At 42.9% G+C, this 16,008-nt stretch overlaps 1 protein-coding gene across 3 annotated transcripts in view; it reads left to right on the top strand.

Annotated features, from left to right (window-relative positions):
• Positions 1 to 16,008, top strand: part of ERCC6L2 (ERCC excision repair 6 like 2) — a 1,198,109-nt gene that overhangs the window by 294,273 nt on the left and 887,828 nt on the right. The gene's annotated exons all lie outside the window — the stretch shown is intronic.

The raw sequence follows: 16,008 nt of genomic DNA, 5'->3' as shown, positions 1-16,008 counted from the left end.
TCAAAGTTTTGGGGAGGGCAGTATGATAATCCCAAACTTAATGTTTTCTGTTCATCCCTTGTCAGTGTTATTTTAGACAAGTTTACCACAGTTTTATTGGTATCATTCATTTTTTCCTCCAGTATGTTCTTTTCTTTTTTTGCACATTTTGATTTCCGGTTTGCTGCTTTGCGCCTTTGTTTGCGCTTGTTGTTTGCGCATTTGCGTTTGTCTGCGGCGGATTTCTGGATCTTAATGATGCCAATCTTTGTGCTGCTAAAATGTTCATCTCTTCCCCCGGAGACGGTTTCTTTCCATTGGTTTCCTCTGGGGGATTTCTTAATTCTGATTCTTCTTCACTATTTGATGTTATTTATTCACTTGAACTGCTGGTGGCTATTTCTTTCCCCACCTTCCTTTGGCGAACATTGATTTTCTTGGCTACAGATCCTTGTTTTTGTTGCGATTGTCTTGCCGCATCGTATTTTTTAGCAAAAGTAAATATCTGCCCTACCTCATAATCCATTTTATCTCGTTGAAACTTTTGTGTTTTTCTTTCTTTAATTTTTTCTTCTTCTTTTTTTATTCGTATTTCCATCTCCTTACGTAATTGTTTGATCTCCTCTTCTTGCCCCATTTTACCAAGTTATTCATTTAGGGCATCTATCTCATTTAATAATCTGGCTCGATCTATATCAGCATATTTGAACAATAGCAGTGTGAGTCGCCTCGAGGAGTCTAAATTACATTCCGCCCACTCATGCATAAGTTCCAAATTTGGCTCTTCATATGTGGGGGCAGTAAGGATTCTCAGACCACGGGGAATTCTTCCTACATCAATATAGCTTTGGAGTGACCTTGATTCCCACCACTTACTCATTTCCATCCTCATCTTTTTTTCCAACTCTTTCATTTTGAATTGTATGGAATCTGGGTTTGCGTTTGTGGCCGTATCATTAAGTCTTACATTTCGACTTATTTCCGGGGTGTCTTTGAACATGCCAGTGGCAGCTGCCTCCCTTTCCTGGACAGTGTCGTTTGACATCTTGGGCACTTTTTAGATTATTTATTAGTTATGTTGCAGGAAAACACGGATTGTTGCTATTCTTTGCCGAATATTTTCCCCGCTCAAACTTTGGTTACTCCTCCTCCCCACAATGTCAGCGTTTGTTTTTCCAGTACCTGATAGTCGGGTCACCGATGTCTTGCAACTCCGCAGGCTCGCTCGTCCACTCGGTCGTTACCTCGAACCGCTGCCGGTATGTTATTTTCACTTCTCTTGTTGTGGGGGGGCTCGGCCGTTTTCCCGTCGTGGAATAGTGTTTAATCCTCTTCGGTTACCCTGGAGGAATTTTCCGTTTGTTGCCTTGCCCGGTTTGGAGGAGGGGTCCGTGGATGACCGGTCGGAACACCAGTCACTATATTGCAAAATCCTGAACAGCCTGGTGCACACGCCTCAATCGCGCATGCAGCGTGGAAACAGGACACGGACCCAAATATCCTTCTTAAGTTATTTTATTTTGCTTAGCCCAAAGTCAAAGACGCGTTTCGCGGCTCCCGCCGCTTGTTCACTCGGCAATACAATGGCCAATGGGAAGCTTTTTTAAAGTGAAAGTGCTCATTTCAAAACCATCACGTGACATTACTCTTAATGGATATAAAAGACATTCTGTTTTTGTAATTGTATCGTTTTTGTTTACATTTCATGTTCAAAATTTCCATTTTAGTGCAAATACGCAAATATACAGATATGCAGTGCAGTTTAAAAATATGTCATAAAATATATTGGTAAAATACCGTTTCGACACATTTTTTCTCTCTCTCACGATGTGAACAATAGTCTAAAATGCATGATGTTAGCATATGTTGGCACAGCTAGCAAGGACATTGTTCCTAATATTGCCAGCGCTGTAAATCTCACATCCTAACTATACAATTGTGAGCATTGACAAATACAGGTAAAATACCAATTGTCAAACTACAAACCTGACTGTATGAGCAAAAATCCGCAAATAGAATGGGCAGCCTTGGACACCAGCCTGGGCTAAGTGGCTACTGCCGGGAGCAGCTCGTGACTTCACGTGAGGGTGGGAAAACTATATCCACACTCTATGGCCCCGCCTGACATCGGTGCACCACGGTTGAATGTTGGGGACCCGAGGAGGAACTTGACTGTAATTACAGGCGCTGCCTACAAGCATCATATCCCCCTTTTGCCAGGTATTTCAGCAGGCATCAAGTCTAAATCCCACCACTTACCTGTCTGTTGCATGATGGGAGCTGTGGTTTGCAACATTCCAACTACAGCTGCTGGCAACTTGGTGGGATCAGCTGACTTTCCTTTTCGAGGGAAGACCGGAGAAGTTCAAAAGGAGGGGCTTGGTTGTGTCCTAAGTTTGCTACAGCGTCTGATGAAGGCACATTCGCCGAAATGCATTACACCTCGCAACTTGTCTCCATAAAGTCTCCTCCAGAAGTTCCCCGCTGTGGCCCCTGATCTCTTGAACTGAGCGGTCTATTTGTCATTTATATATATACCTGCAAAGCCTGTATCCATGGTATTAATAAACGGGTATACAAGGATGGCTTTAGTGATCGGGAACATCAAATCACTAAAGTGTTAAAGTGTAAAACAGACTACGCTATATACATCCTGGAATGCCCATGTAAGCTCAGGTATGTGGGGAGCACCAAGCTCCCCGTCCACAGAAGAATACTGCAACACCTTAAGGCAATTACATCACAGGACAATACTTATCCGGTGGCACGCCATTTTAAAATACACCATCAGAGTAATAATAAGGAACTGACATACTATGTGGTGGATGCCATCCTTGCAAGTAGGAGGGGAGGAAATAGGGAGGCCAAGCTACGTAGATTAGAAACCAACTATATCTTGAAACTGAACAGCAAACAGCCACGAGGATTGAACCTCACTGAGGATTTTTACACATGTTTGCATTGAGATAAATGTGATTATTAATCAACATCAGTGGGGATTCGGTTTCTAGAGGAATGTATAAAATGCATATATTGATGTAAATTAATGAAGTTATTATTATCTCTTATTTAAAAAAATATATATATTTTTTTAGAGATTTTAGTATTTATGGTTTTAACTGCACAATATTATCAAATTCAATATACATTCCGCTAATGGTGAGTTGTAGTCAATAGCTTAACAGCAATAATTGCTCGACCATCAAACCTGCGCCCATAATTCGTTGTTTCATGAAAGGAAATCATATAGTTGGTTAGAACCACCCTATTAAAGCTTATCATCCCCAAGCCCAGTAAATCAGAAATGTACAGCATAATAGAACGTAAGAGGCTTTAATCCATAGAAAGAAGTAACCAGTGTACAGAAATAATCTATATATGAGCTTAAATTCTTCCACCTCTGTCATAAAAAGAGCATGATTATGCATAACTGTTTTTAGGACCAAGTGTACACTACAAGGATGTAAATAGTACACAAATGTAGAGGGAGAGGCCGCTATAAGCGGTAATGTAGTAAATGATTGAAGGGTTTGTATATAGGGTCTGTATAGTCCTATATGGAACATATACAGGGTCACTACCAGAAACATTAAAAAGTGGGAGGCGCCAGGATTATAAGTAAACGAGGAATGAGATTAGAATGTGATGGGGATATGTATGGACTCTTGGGACTATTTGTTTTGTATCATTTATACATGATATGCTTTGTTTATGTATGTATTTACTAAGGGTGGGTGTAGTCGAGCTACGCAAAGATGTTCTTGTACTGCGCGAGCTTCGCAAGCATGCGTAGTATCTTGTTTGACCCGTTCGCGAGTTGTTTTTCTTGCTCTGTAGCGCGTTGTGCGTGTTCGGGGCGCTGTCTGCGTGCTCGGGGGATTGTAGCGCACTTACTTACCCATCCTGTTCCGGGTCGCGCATCACGTGTTCGCGTTGTGCAAGTCATGTTCGGGAACGCATCTACTTGTTCGCGCGGACAAAGTGCGTGTTAGCTAGAAATTTCGCGCAAACTTACCCACGTGGTCGCGATGGGCGCGGCCATCTTGTTTTTTACACTCTATGCAATGGTTTTGGGCCTAGTTTTCTATCCAGCTTTCATCTCTGCAATCTTTACTAATTTTCACAGTTTTTCTGACTTTTTTTACTTATCATCTATCTCTCTCTGTCCCTAAGTTTATATTTTGCATTCTATTTCCAATTTTACAACTTTTTTTTCACTTTTCTACTGTTTTATTTTACTTCTTTCTTTACGCTGCTACTTCTTTCCCCTAACTTTTTTCCTTTTTTTCTAACTTTTCTTTTCCGCCTCCACCCCAGAACCATGGCAAAGGGCAGCAGCAGTACCGGCTCGAAGGGCAAGGCGCCTGCGCCCAAGAGCCGTCTGCCTTGAGGCAGAATGAGACCTGCAGGGGTGAAGCCCCGGCAACTTTTCGGGGAGGCAGAGGCGGCCGCCCTGCTTTTTTTCATCCAGCGCCACCTCCCCTTGACTTTGGCAGCAGGCGGCAGGCCTGGCTCCGGTTACCCCACTGAGGAGCGTCACCGCCGGTGGGCGAAGGTGCGCCGGGCAGTCTTCCGCTGCTCAGGTATCCGGCGCACCCACTATTAGCTGCCCCACCGGTGGGCAGACATTCTGGACCGGGAGCAGGACCTGTTAGGTGTTGAGGTCGTGGGGCTTGGTGAGTAGCTAGTAATATATATATAGTATAAGTATTGTGTATAATTCTTGGATGAATAAGTAACACGATTACTGGTGCGCTTAGTTACATTGCAGATAAATTCCGTTTCAAAATCTTCTGTCATTGTATGACACAGGTGCTGCTCTGCACTTCTCTTACTTGTTTGTAACTTTGTGCTAGCTTGGGCTGATTATTGATGTTAGAGTGTACTGTAGAGAACTGAAGTTAGTTAATGCTATTGCTACAGTCTAGTCCTTCCATTGCCCTTCAGTGAAAAAGTGGTGGATGGATATATGTTTAATTAGTATTAGTTCATATTTTTTTTACGGTCTGCATGAATCCTCCTCTGTCAATGAATGCTTAGTTACTTCTTACCCCAGCCCTCCATAGAACCTTTTTGTACTTTGTTTAGTGAGTGCTAGGCTTAGCAGCAATAGCATTGTCAGTCAGTAGCAGAACAACATATGACGCAACAAACCAACAATTTTGTGTATGCACAAATTTATGCATGTGTCCTCCATCTCATCTGTGCATTTTTGCTGGCAAAAATAAAATGGAAATGCTGACTTACTGAACAATTGGCCCATCTGGAATAGGTGGTGTAGGTCAGGTGGTACTGGGTCCGTTACTTAGTATTCTGCAATCAGAATGATTATGGAACATTTGATTAGTGTTCTATAAGTAGACAGTCTGTGAATCCTGCAAGCCAGTAGTCATTTAGATAGGTCAATTTTATTGCAATTGTTGTTTCCTAAAATGTTTGAGTGTTTTTTTAATGATGTATTTGTTTCACAGCACTCAATGTTTTTCTCTTTCTTTATTATTTCTTACATGATCAGCAGAACCCAGGGGCAAGAAAACGGGGTCTGAGTCGGTGGGACAACCACCAGAGCGCTCCTCTACCGAGGATCCGGCTGCTGGCCCCAGTAAGTCCTACAGTGCTTTTATTATTAACAATTATATTACCCTAACTTTTTAACGCACCTTATTTTTTCCAACCGATTAATTAAGCTTCCTTCCTAATTCAATTTTAACAAAAGCTTCTTTGATCTTCATTATGTTTTCCAAATTTTGGGTCTCCGTCCCTGCCTTTCAGTTCCTTCAAACTGCCTCTGCTATGACTCTGTGCTACTACTATTAGACTGTCTGTAGCTAAGCTTGCCCTGTTGGCCACTCTTTAGTTAAGGTATTCTTTTGAATAAAGCTGTGATAGAATAGCTGTAGCCACTGGGTCCACTCCTGCCTTTTGCGTTGTCCTCTGTAATCTCTAGGCTTTGTCAATTGCCACCAACAAAATACGCAACCAGATGTTTGTCTAGTATTTTGATAGGTTAGTATACTACTACTACTCTTGTGGGTATTCTCTGCACAGCCACATACAGAACTATGCACAAGAAAATAGGATGTTGGTTATAGGGAGGTTGGACCTTACTTACACCTCAGTCACACAACTCAGAAGAACCCACAATTCACTGACCGACTACCTATAGTGTCTCAGTCATTAGTCATCATTTGTCCCACTCCCGACCCCCCACACGAAGATACCCAATGATTTTATTACACAACCCAGAACATAAGTAACACCCTTTTGCTCACTCACTCGTGTAAGTCTACAACACCAAAGACACTCAAAATATACTACCGAGTCTATGTGGTAGTTCAAAAGCTTTATTTTTTTAAAATAATAACAAGCTTTGTAAGTTGTTCAATGAAATACATCCAGGTCCATCATGCAAAATAAAGATTAAAGCTATACATTTGTACAACTACTAGTGCACGATAGGGAACTGTGGGAATTGTGGAAGACCCCTCACCATTGAACGTCTACTGGTTACACATGCATCTTTCGTAAGCTCAGCAAATCTCTGGTTCGTATAAGGAAATCTTCTCATCTGCCTATAAATAATGAGAAAAATGGTGCACGTTAGACAATATGAAATACAATTATGCAAGCTTTTTGCAGTCATGTCAAAAGGGGTAACATTATGGATAAGCAATAGGGACTAACCAAACTCCATAGTACATACAAAAACGTGCCTTGTTTTTCAACCTCTTCAGTTGTATGCAACACTCACGTGGCCTCTAAGGCGTTTTACTGCGCAACAAGCTGCGAGGTAACATGCGCTAAACAGTAGTCATGGATATAAAATGGTTACATGGCTCAGGCTAACTTTCCAAAGACTAGAGTAGGAGTAGAGTTGAGATGAGCTTAGTGATCTTATAACATAATAAATTAATACTAATGTCTGTCTAGTGACTCTGCTGTAGTACGCAATTTGGACTAGTGATGATTTATTGTACTTAAATGTTTTTTCAATCTTCCTTCCTGGTGAAAAAAACTAGTAAAATAGGGGGAGGTGTGCAGGTATCTAAAAAGGTGTTCTTGTTTTTATAGGTACACAACCACTACCACCCACCAGTGCCGATGGGGCCAGCGGCGATGCAAATCTTGCCATCCCGGAGGGGACAGGAGCTGCGGCACCTACAGGAGCACCAGTGGGGGAGGAAACATCAGCAGTGGGCGATGTTAAGTTATATTCATTACTTATTCGCATTACTAGGTGGAAGGGGAACATTTCCCTCATTGTACTCTGAGTCTTATTAAGTAAGTATGAACTTGAAGTTGTACTGGACAATATACAACGGTTGAATGAGACCACCTTTACTTGGCATTGCCAATGCATTAGCAATAGCATTACCAGCGTGAGTTGAGTAAACAAGGCCTCTTCTATCAGACTCCAACTCAGCTGTGAAAGTTATGGAGAAGACTAAAAGTCAGATCAGATGACCTTGATGGATGTGTTGAACAAAATGTGAAAGAAGTGAAGTAGGATGGAAGGAGGAAGGATGAAAGAGATGTAATACGACTACCATAGAAGGATACTTTGGAAGCAGCATGCAGGTGGCTGTTGAAAGATGGGTGGAAGGTCAAAGAAGATGCCTGCCTGGGTGGGCGACACAATATGGGTGGATAGATATAGTGGATAGCAAGAGTCATCAGCAGTGTTTTTGCCAAACCCAAAGCCAAGGCAAGGAAGGAGTGGACGCATGGGTGGTTGTTGGTGAAAGTGAAACCAGCTAAGGTTTGTAGAGCAAAAATAAAGAATGGTAGACATTTACTTTTAATGCATGGATGCCCCCTGGATGTATTGTATTCATCTTCGGTGGAGACTGTCACTGGAAGAAGAGTCTTACTTTGAAAATAATATAAAAGGAGATGCGAAAAATACTGGTGTTCTTCTGTGTATTGAAGTCCACCACAGTACTAGGGCAAGTATAATGCCGGACAAAAAGTCCAATAAATGTTACAGGCCGGAGAATCTAGAGGATAGATACTTAAAGTTACCACCAATTTTATGTACTGTGCTTGCTAGTGCTACTGTGCCACTATGTGTTGAATTAATTTTGTGTTACTGATTTGCTAAGAGTTTCGGTTACAATTCTGTTTCTTTCTTTATAGCTGCTCCTTCCCAAAAATCATCCCGGAAGGGGTTGGCAGCCAGGGCCCGGCAAAGGAAACTGCAGGCCATCGTGGACGAATACCGCCGGCTGGTGGCTCAGGCCGAGGAGGAGGAGGAGAAGGAGGAGGCAGCGGCAGCAGCTGCTGCCTCTTCCAATGCCCCGGGCAGGAGTACGGCGCCGTGGAGGCAGCCGCCCACCTGCGGCATTTCTCAACATCTGCCCCCCCCCCCCACATCATGGATGCAAATGTAGGTGCCGTGCATTTCGGCAACAAATTCTCCTCCGGGTGGCAAAGCTGGAGTATCAATTAGAGGAGCGGGTGAAGATATTGGTGGACAAACACCTGAAATCCCGCCGATTGTAATGGACCCTGTTCATTTGCTCCTTTTTTAATACTTTTATTGGCGGGTGGGAGTAGGGTGTTGGGGTTTTTGTGGGACATTCTTTGGACTTGGACATTGGTTGGGGTTAGGGAGAGGGGTGGGTGAGGTGTGGGATAGGATATTTTTTTATGTCATCATGAATAAATGTTATTTATTTTAAACGTACACATATGATGTTAATGTTTTGTGGTGGGGTTACTGTTTCACAAATTAATGTACATCACAAGGTTTAATTGGAGATGCAGGGCAGCGGCCAGTGTTTTTGATTTAAATAATGTATTAATTGCCCACATTTGTAACATGCAAACAGATAGATGCGGTACCCCTCACTGAGTTATATTTGTCCAATTAGAACTACCAGTCTCTCCTCCATTATACCTCCCGGCAAACTTATCTTACCTGTGATTGATGATGATTAAGTTTGGCATCGCAAGGGCTTCATTGTTTCCCAAGACAATGGAGAAGATTCTGTGGTTGTGTGATGGTAGTAGACACTGGCACTAGCATTTGCCAACAAAAACAAAGAGGCAGTCATTTTCCTGAGAGACTATGTGGGAGTAGTAGAAAAGTACAGTACATAACAAGACTGACAAAAAACAATATTGCAACTGCTAAACTAAAAGAAAACAATGGTGTTGTGGACTGCCAAGTACAAGAAGATAAGAAGTTCAACTGTAGTTGTGTTGAAGGAGTCAATTAAACACAATCCTAATTTGTAAACTTTAATGCTGTAAAATAAAATCCAAACAATGCCGGCAATTAATTAGATGTATTCAGTGGGTCCCTTTGGAAAATTAATTGGCTTGTACATACACAGAGCTTGGGTGGGCAAGCAGAAGAAGATCCTGGCCCTGACTCGTTGACATTTAATTAGTGTTGCTTTCACCACATCTGCCCCAGCAAGCATGTGATCAAATTATTGGTGTAGATTTAATGTAACATCACACCTCAATATAAAACCACACAGCCTGGGGGAAGAAGGTTAAGGTTTGATGAATGGATGGGAAAGGGGGTTTGGTGAAAGGTTTGACAAAGAAAAACAGTACGCACAGAGACAACAAAAGCAACAGATGGAACAAAAGCAAAACAGTGAAGACGATTATTGAGGTTGATCCACTACCCAATAAATCTAAAGTAAAGGTAGGAAAAGGAAATGCATGCATGATGTAGATACATTGTATTACTTGATAGTTAATATGAGTGTTACTTAAACTACTACTACACAATTCTACAGTACAAGGAAGTATTTCTTATATATGACATTTGCCTAGGCCCTTAGCGAAACCCTAATACCTGCTGTAGCGGGCAGAAAGCTAGCAAAGAAAATTAAGAAATAGTTTTAGGTAGCAAATACAAAACAAAGTCACAGAAGCGTTCAATAAATGAAGAGGAAAAAGGAATAAAAAAAATATGAAAATTATACTAAAGTTACTGTATTATCCAGGTCTAAAATGTGTTTCTCGTCATTCATCTTGGTCCTCCCTTCCATGGAGACATTCTTGGGTTCCACTGGCTGGATGATGAGGATTGGTAAGGTAAGGGTGAAAAGGCATATACAGCAACCTAGCATTTTCCAAATCAAGTGACTAAATCAATGCGCCATTGTCAGTCATCAATCATACAACTATTCTACTCCAACACTGCACACACATGTAGCCTAGGTCTGCTGTGGTTCTTGTTAATTGGTTGTTTTTACCTTGTATTCTACTTCCTGAAACATCTTCCATCAATCATCTCAGATCCAACTGCCTGACAGCGTGCAAAGATAGTATGGTGGTCATCATCATCAGGTGTGGCACTTGTACGAGTTGTCCAGCAGACCAACAGCAACTCAGTCTGTAGTGAGTGGCTATGATTAAGTAAGTCCAGACTGCACCTGCGGTAGTAGGAGTACAATTGGTTAATATATATTATTAAACAGCATGGAAAAATTGACTATCACTTGAGTCACAACACAAGTACTTGGTTATTAATTATTAAACTACTAGTATAGTTCTACTTCATGCACATTTGCTCAGACTCAGCAAGCATCCAATGCAATGCATGACATCATTAATTTCATATACCTGTCTTGCTCTTCTCTTTGGCTATCGGATCACAGCAGAGCCTTCTGAAAGTGATGACAAGTCACAAGTTCACTTTAGTTTTGGATGCCTGCTCAAGTTCTGACAGTGAAGAGTTGTGTATGCCTGCAGACAGAGGTGGTAGCCTTACCACAGTGATGAGTTTCAGATTGGAAACAAAACAGAAGATGGCTATAGTCACATACGTTTTACTTGTTATGGAGGGACTGTTAGAGGCTACATTATTGTACTATATTCTCCATCTCCTCCAATGTATGGCAATATGGAAATGTATTTGGGGCGAGTCAGGAAGATGGAGCAGGTCTCTGAGGAGTGGAGTGGACAGTTAAATGCACAGACATGCAACTCCAATAGGTAAATAAAGAGACAGTGGTGATGGATTTGTTGTGGTTTGATTTGAACCAGAAAGACAGATATTCACACAAATAAAGGAAGGGATAAAGTAACAATTTGAAAGCCTAGTTGTCAGGGAAGAGGAGCTCGTCTCAAACCCTGGTGGTTTGGACAGAGGTAGGTCATGTAACCCACTAGCTATGTCTTCGGACTCGCTCTCCTCTTCCTGCTGTGATTCACACATTTTGTAGTCTGGTGGTATGAAGTGTTGATTCATTTTAATCATCCATAACATCTCCCCGCTTTTGGGCGAGAGTCTGGTCCTTTTCACAGTTATAATGGCACCAGCAGCAATGAAAACAAGCTCAGAAGAGACACTTGCGACAGAGCAAGCCAGATACTTTATCGCCAGACTGCTGAGCACTGGCCATTGGCTTCTTTTCCCATACCAATACACCAGTGGGCTTTGCTCCATGAACACCTCTGTTGTGTCATCCAGACAGGCCCGGACCATCCGCTCAATGTTCAGTGGTGCTCCGATTTGCTTGGCCTCTTATGGCTTTGCGACAGTAACAGACTTACCCATCCCTTTCTGTAGAAACCAAGCAACTATTTTTTATGGTTGTGTCTGATGAATCAGATCCTGTTGGTGCTGTTGTTATTGGTAGTGTTGTTGATTGATGGGAAGCAAACGCACTGCTCTCATGCTCTGAAGAAGAACTTGACTCTGGAGGATGCCCTGTAGTACTTGCACTGTCCTGGGCTGGCACTGGCAGGCCTCTAATTAGGAACCGTTAGTTTTCTAAATCAGTGGTTTCCTCAGCTATTAAAGTTTTGTACTTGGCAACATCCCCTTCTGAAAAAGGAATTACTGCATTACTGTTCAGAAATAATTTGTACCGTGGATCCAAAATTGTGGCAGTAATGTAATGTTGATGCGACACAATCCTATTTTGAATCCTTGTATTCTCAGATAAGCGGGCGGCTAAGGCGTCCGCCAAATAACATACATCAAGTTTTTCTTCCACACCTTCGTATATTTCAGACTCCTCCTTCAGCTCTTGCTCTAGCATGTACAACAATGGGCTAGCTTGGCCCATAGTACAGTCCTCCCTGCTGACTGCACGTGTAAAGACCTCAAAAGGAAGTACCATCTCTGTCAGGCATTTAATGAGGTCCTATTGCCACATCTCAACGGTCATGGCTTTAACAGTAGGATCCCCTAATCTTGTCATGACATAAGCATTAAGTGGTATGTACTGCTCAAACAGACGATCAAGCATGTAATAAGTTGAGTTCCAACGTGTTGGGACCTCCTGGATGGGTGCTTTGACTGGCATCTTATGCTCATGTTGAATGACCCGTAGCTGCTTCTGGGCTTTAAAAGAATGGTTGAAATGCGTGCATATTCTTCTGCAGGTGGTCAGTAAGTTGCTGACTTTGCTTTCATTTTTCAGAAAGTCTTGCACTACAATGTTAATGCAGTGTGCCAAACACGGGACCCTGAAATAGCCACCATTTTCATGGCCTTCACTACATTACTGCTATTGTCGGTGGCAACAAAACCAATCTTAAGGCCTCTTGGTCGCAGCCATTCAAAGACCTTGCTGTTAAACTCAGCCAAAATTTTGCAGCAGTATGAGATTTCTCCATAGCAAACATGGCTACAGTTGCATGTCTGCGAGTCTCATTAACCCCTTCCATGCTCATGACGGAACGGTTCCGTCATGAGCGTCGGTTGGCCTGTGCTCATGACGGAACCGTTCCGTCATGGTTCCATAGCCCCAATGGAACGTTCAGCACAACGCAGGAATTTGCGCCGCGCTGAACGGGTTAAAAACTTCAACAGCGTCAACGCTTGCAGTTAGCTTGTCTCTAACAACTGAAAAAGAGATCCAGTGTGCAGTGATGCACATGTAATCCGGTGGCTTGGCAACTGCTCCACATGTCTGTTGTCAGGTGGATACTATGAACAGCACTCTGATGTAAGGCTTTTCCACTCAATTCCAGCATGTCGTGATGTAGTGCTGGAACAGCAACTCTGGCAAAATAGTAGCGGCTGGAAACGTTCCATTTTGGGCAGATGGTTGTCACAAATTCCAGAAAACTCACCACTTCAACAAAAGAAAAAGGGAGAAGGTCCAGTGCTAACATTTTAGCAAGCTTAGCATTGTACAAACGTGCTATTGGGTGGTTGTGCTCGTACTTTCCCTCCTGCCTAAACATGCTAAGAATGGTACACTGCTTGTTTTTTTTTTCGGTTATGCTTGACGAAGCACGTTGCATCACAGACTTCGCAGCAGTACTCCTTGGTGTCTCCGGCTGACTCTTACTCTGGTGCCACTGAGGTGTTGCTGATGCGGAGGATGTGGGCTGTACCACTGCAGTGCTGGCGACAGGGGTACTTTGCGTATCACTACCAGATAGAATGTCTCGCTCTTCTTCTTCCTGTTCGACCATGAGTGGACCTTGTACTAGTTTATCCCCACCAACATCAATGGTTCCAGTTTTTATTCTATGAAGGTCGTCCTCCCACCTGATTAAGTGGTGTTTTTTCAAATGGGTCATTTGGCCTCCAGTATCATATTTGTACCAAGCTTACCACAACTAACAGAGACATGACAAATGGAGCATATAGCAATGTTGTCCTCATTTTCGCTAACCGTAAAGAAGTCCCACACTGGGGAGCTTATTTTTTTTCTCCTGCTAGAGGTGCCACTTCCAATGTCGGATGAACTGGATGGTGTGTGTTGAATTTCACTATGTGGCTGCGCAATAGTAGTACCACTACCTACTTCTGTTGAGGTGGAGCTTGTGCTGGATGTAGGACGCTGCCGGCCCTTTGCTAATGTAAAAACGGAAGCTGGAGGTAGTTTTGGTGTTGCCTGTGTTGGAGGTATGCGTGCTACATCCCTAGTCGCAGCCATTCGGGATAGGGTGAAAATGTTGGTCTCCATGTCCTCGGGACCAGGAGTAATGCTTGTGATGACTGGGTCTGACTCATCATCATCATCATTATCCTGCTGATCTACATCGACCTCTATAAGTGTAAGGCTTGCTGGAACCTTCCTTTTCCCTAGCCTGGTCTTGGGATGTCTCTCCCTCTCATGCTCAGATTGTTTTGGCTCCCAATTGAGATCTAGATCATCAGAAGGGATGCTTGGCGAAGAACTCGATGGACTAACCCTCCTTTTCCTTGGTGGGGATTTGGAAGACAATAGATCTCCTGCAGGAGTGGCTTCCTCTTCTTCTTGCTCAGCATGAGGCTCAATTTCCTGAACTGCCCCGACTTCCGGGGGAACAACAACTACTATTGCGGGCGGAGGTTGTGGTTGTTGTTCTTGAACAACTACTATTGCGGGCGGTGGTTGTGGTTGTTGAACATCTACTATTGCGGGCAGTGATTGAGGTTGTTGAACATCTACTATTGCGGGTGGTGATTGTTGTTCAACACTTTTCTGCTGTGTTCCCTCTTGCATTGATTGTGTACTACTTTGAGACAGCGATAAGTTTAGGTCAGGCTCAGTATCACTGCTTTCCACCATTAGGCTGGCTACCTCTTCCACACTCATCTGCTTGGACCTGGCTTGGTGGCTTAGACCCACTGATGACACCGCTGCTGCAGGCGTACTTTTTTTTCCCAAAAAAGGTTTTGGGGTCAACACCAGACTTAAGTATCACTTCCTTCTTCTGTTCTTCCTTCTTCTCAGCAACTTTCTTTACTCTTGGAGGACCTGGTACCTGCTTTCTTTGGGCCCATCTTCTTCAGATGTCAGCAGCAGTACTCAGTTGAACAAGTTGCGGAGATGTCTGGTCAGGTGAGTCACACCCAACGTGGCGTAGAACAGAAGGACATCCGTCCTCAGTCTTTTGTGCACCTACAAGCAAAGAAGGCAGAAGAACATCAGTCAAATGTGGAATTCTTTTAGCTTTAGTTTTAATTACTTGTATTAGTACACTCAGTAAGAGTAAGAAGATTAGCAAAGAACGAAAATACAAATGTAGTGGAAGTGGAACTTGTGTATTCTTAATTTGTGCATCATGTCGGATGGATGCAGCATCAGTGACCTGCAGCAGATAGCAAATGCAATGGGGATGTAACCAAGAGTAAGCCAACAGGAACAATGGAAAGACACACAGGCCTATGTGTAAAAAACAAATCAGAACACTACTACTACCACCACCACAGCTCCCAGCCACATGGGCACTCATCACAGCACATGGGTCAAGACCAGAAAACAATAAACTCAAGCAGGCCTATATATCCCTATATGGCCAGAAAAAGGAGGATGCATGTTACACATCACAGGTTAATGCAAAAAATAAAATCCCCATGGCTTAAAGGTTGGAAAGTTACACAACAACAACACATACAAAGGCATTTATTAACACCCCCCCCAAAAAGTTACCTACACCCCAAACACCACATTTGGAAATTCAATCCAATTCCATCCATGCCCTAAATGATGTTAAATTGAACAGACAAATGGAAACAGCTACATCAAGCACCCCCGCTGACTACGAAGGAAGGTCACACAAAATGGCCACCACCACATGGCCTGGCCACCCAAAACAACATAGAAAGAAGAGCAGACAGACAATACATGCCTATGGCAAAAGGACAATGCTTGGCTTCACAAAATGGCCGCACTGCCACCCACAGGGTCAGCCCACCCACAAACAATAAATTACATAGAGAACAGAAACAGGAAGTGGTCCATGCTCCAAAAACTACAACCACATGACAACATGAGGAGTTTTTTAGCAAAATGAACAGAATCAACATTTTCGAGAAAGTTTTATGCAACTCGAGACATATTGCTCGCAAGATTGCAAATTCGGCGTGTTCGGCAGGGCGAATTGTACAAAATGTCGTTACCGCTTGCCCGAGCAAGCAAATTGAGCGCGCGAAGAAGACAAAAACGGTAAGGTTGCGTTGTTGCACTGTGCAAAGTTACCAAAACTACGCGAGCTGAATTCCTAGGGTTACCTACTGGCAGAATGTGCCATATTATTTAACACACACCCAAAACCTGAAATTCCACACCAAAAATCACATTTTTAAAATCAATCCAAAGCCATCCGTGTCGT

The sequence above is a fragment of the Lissotriton vulgaris genome, chromosome 3_1, assembly GCF_964263255.1.
Source record: "Lissotriton vulgaris chromosome 3_1, aLisVul1.2, whole genome shotgun sequence".
In the NCBI taxonomy this organism is placed as follows: Eukaryota; Metazoa; Chordata; class Amphibia; order Caudata; family Salamandridae; genus Lissotriton; species Lissotriton vulgaris.
This window is presented reverse-complemented; position numbering and strand designations above follow the sequence as displayed.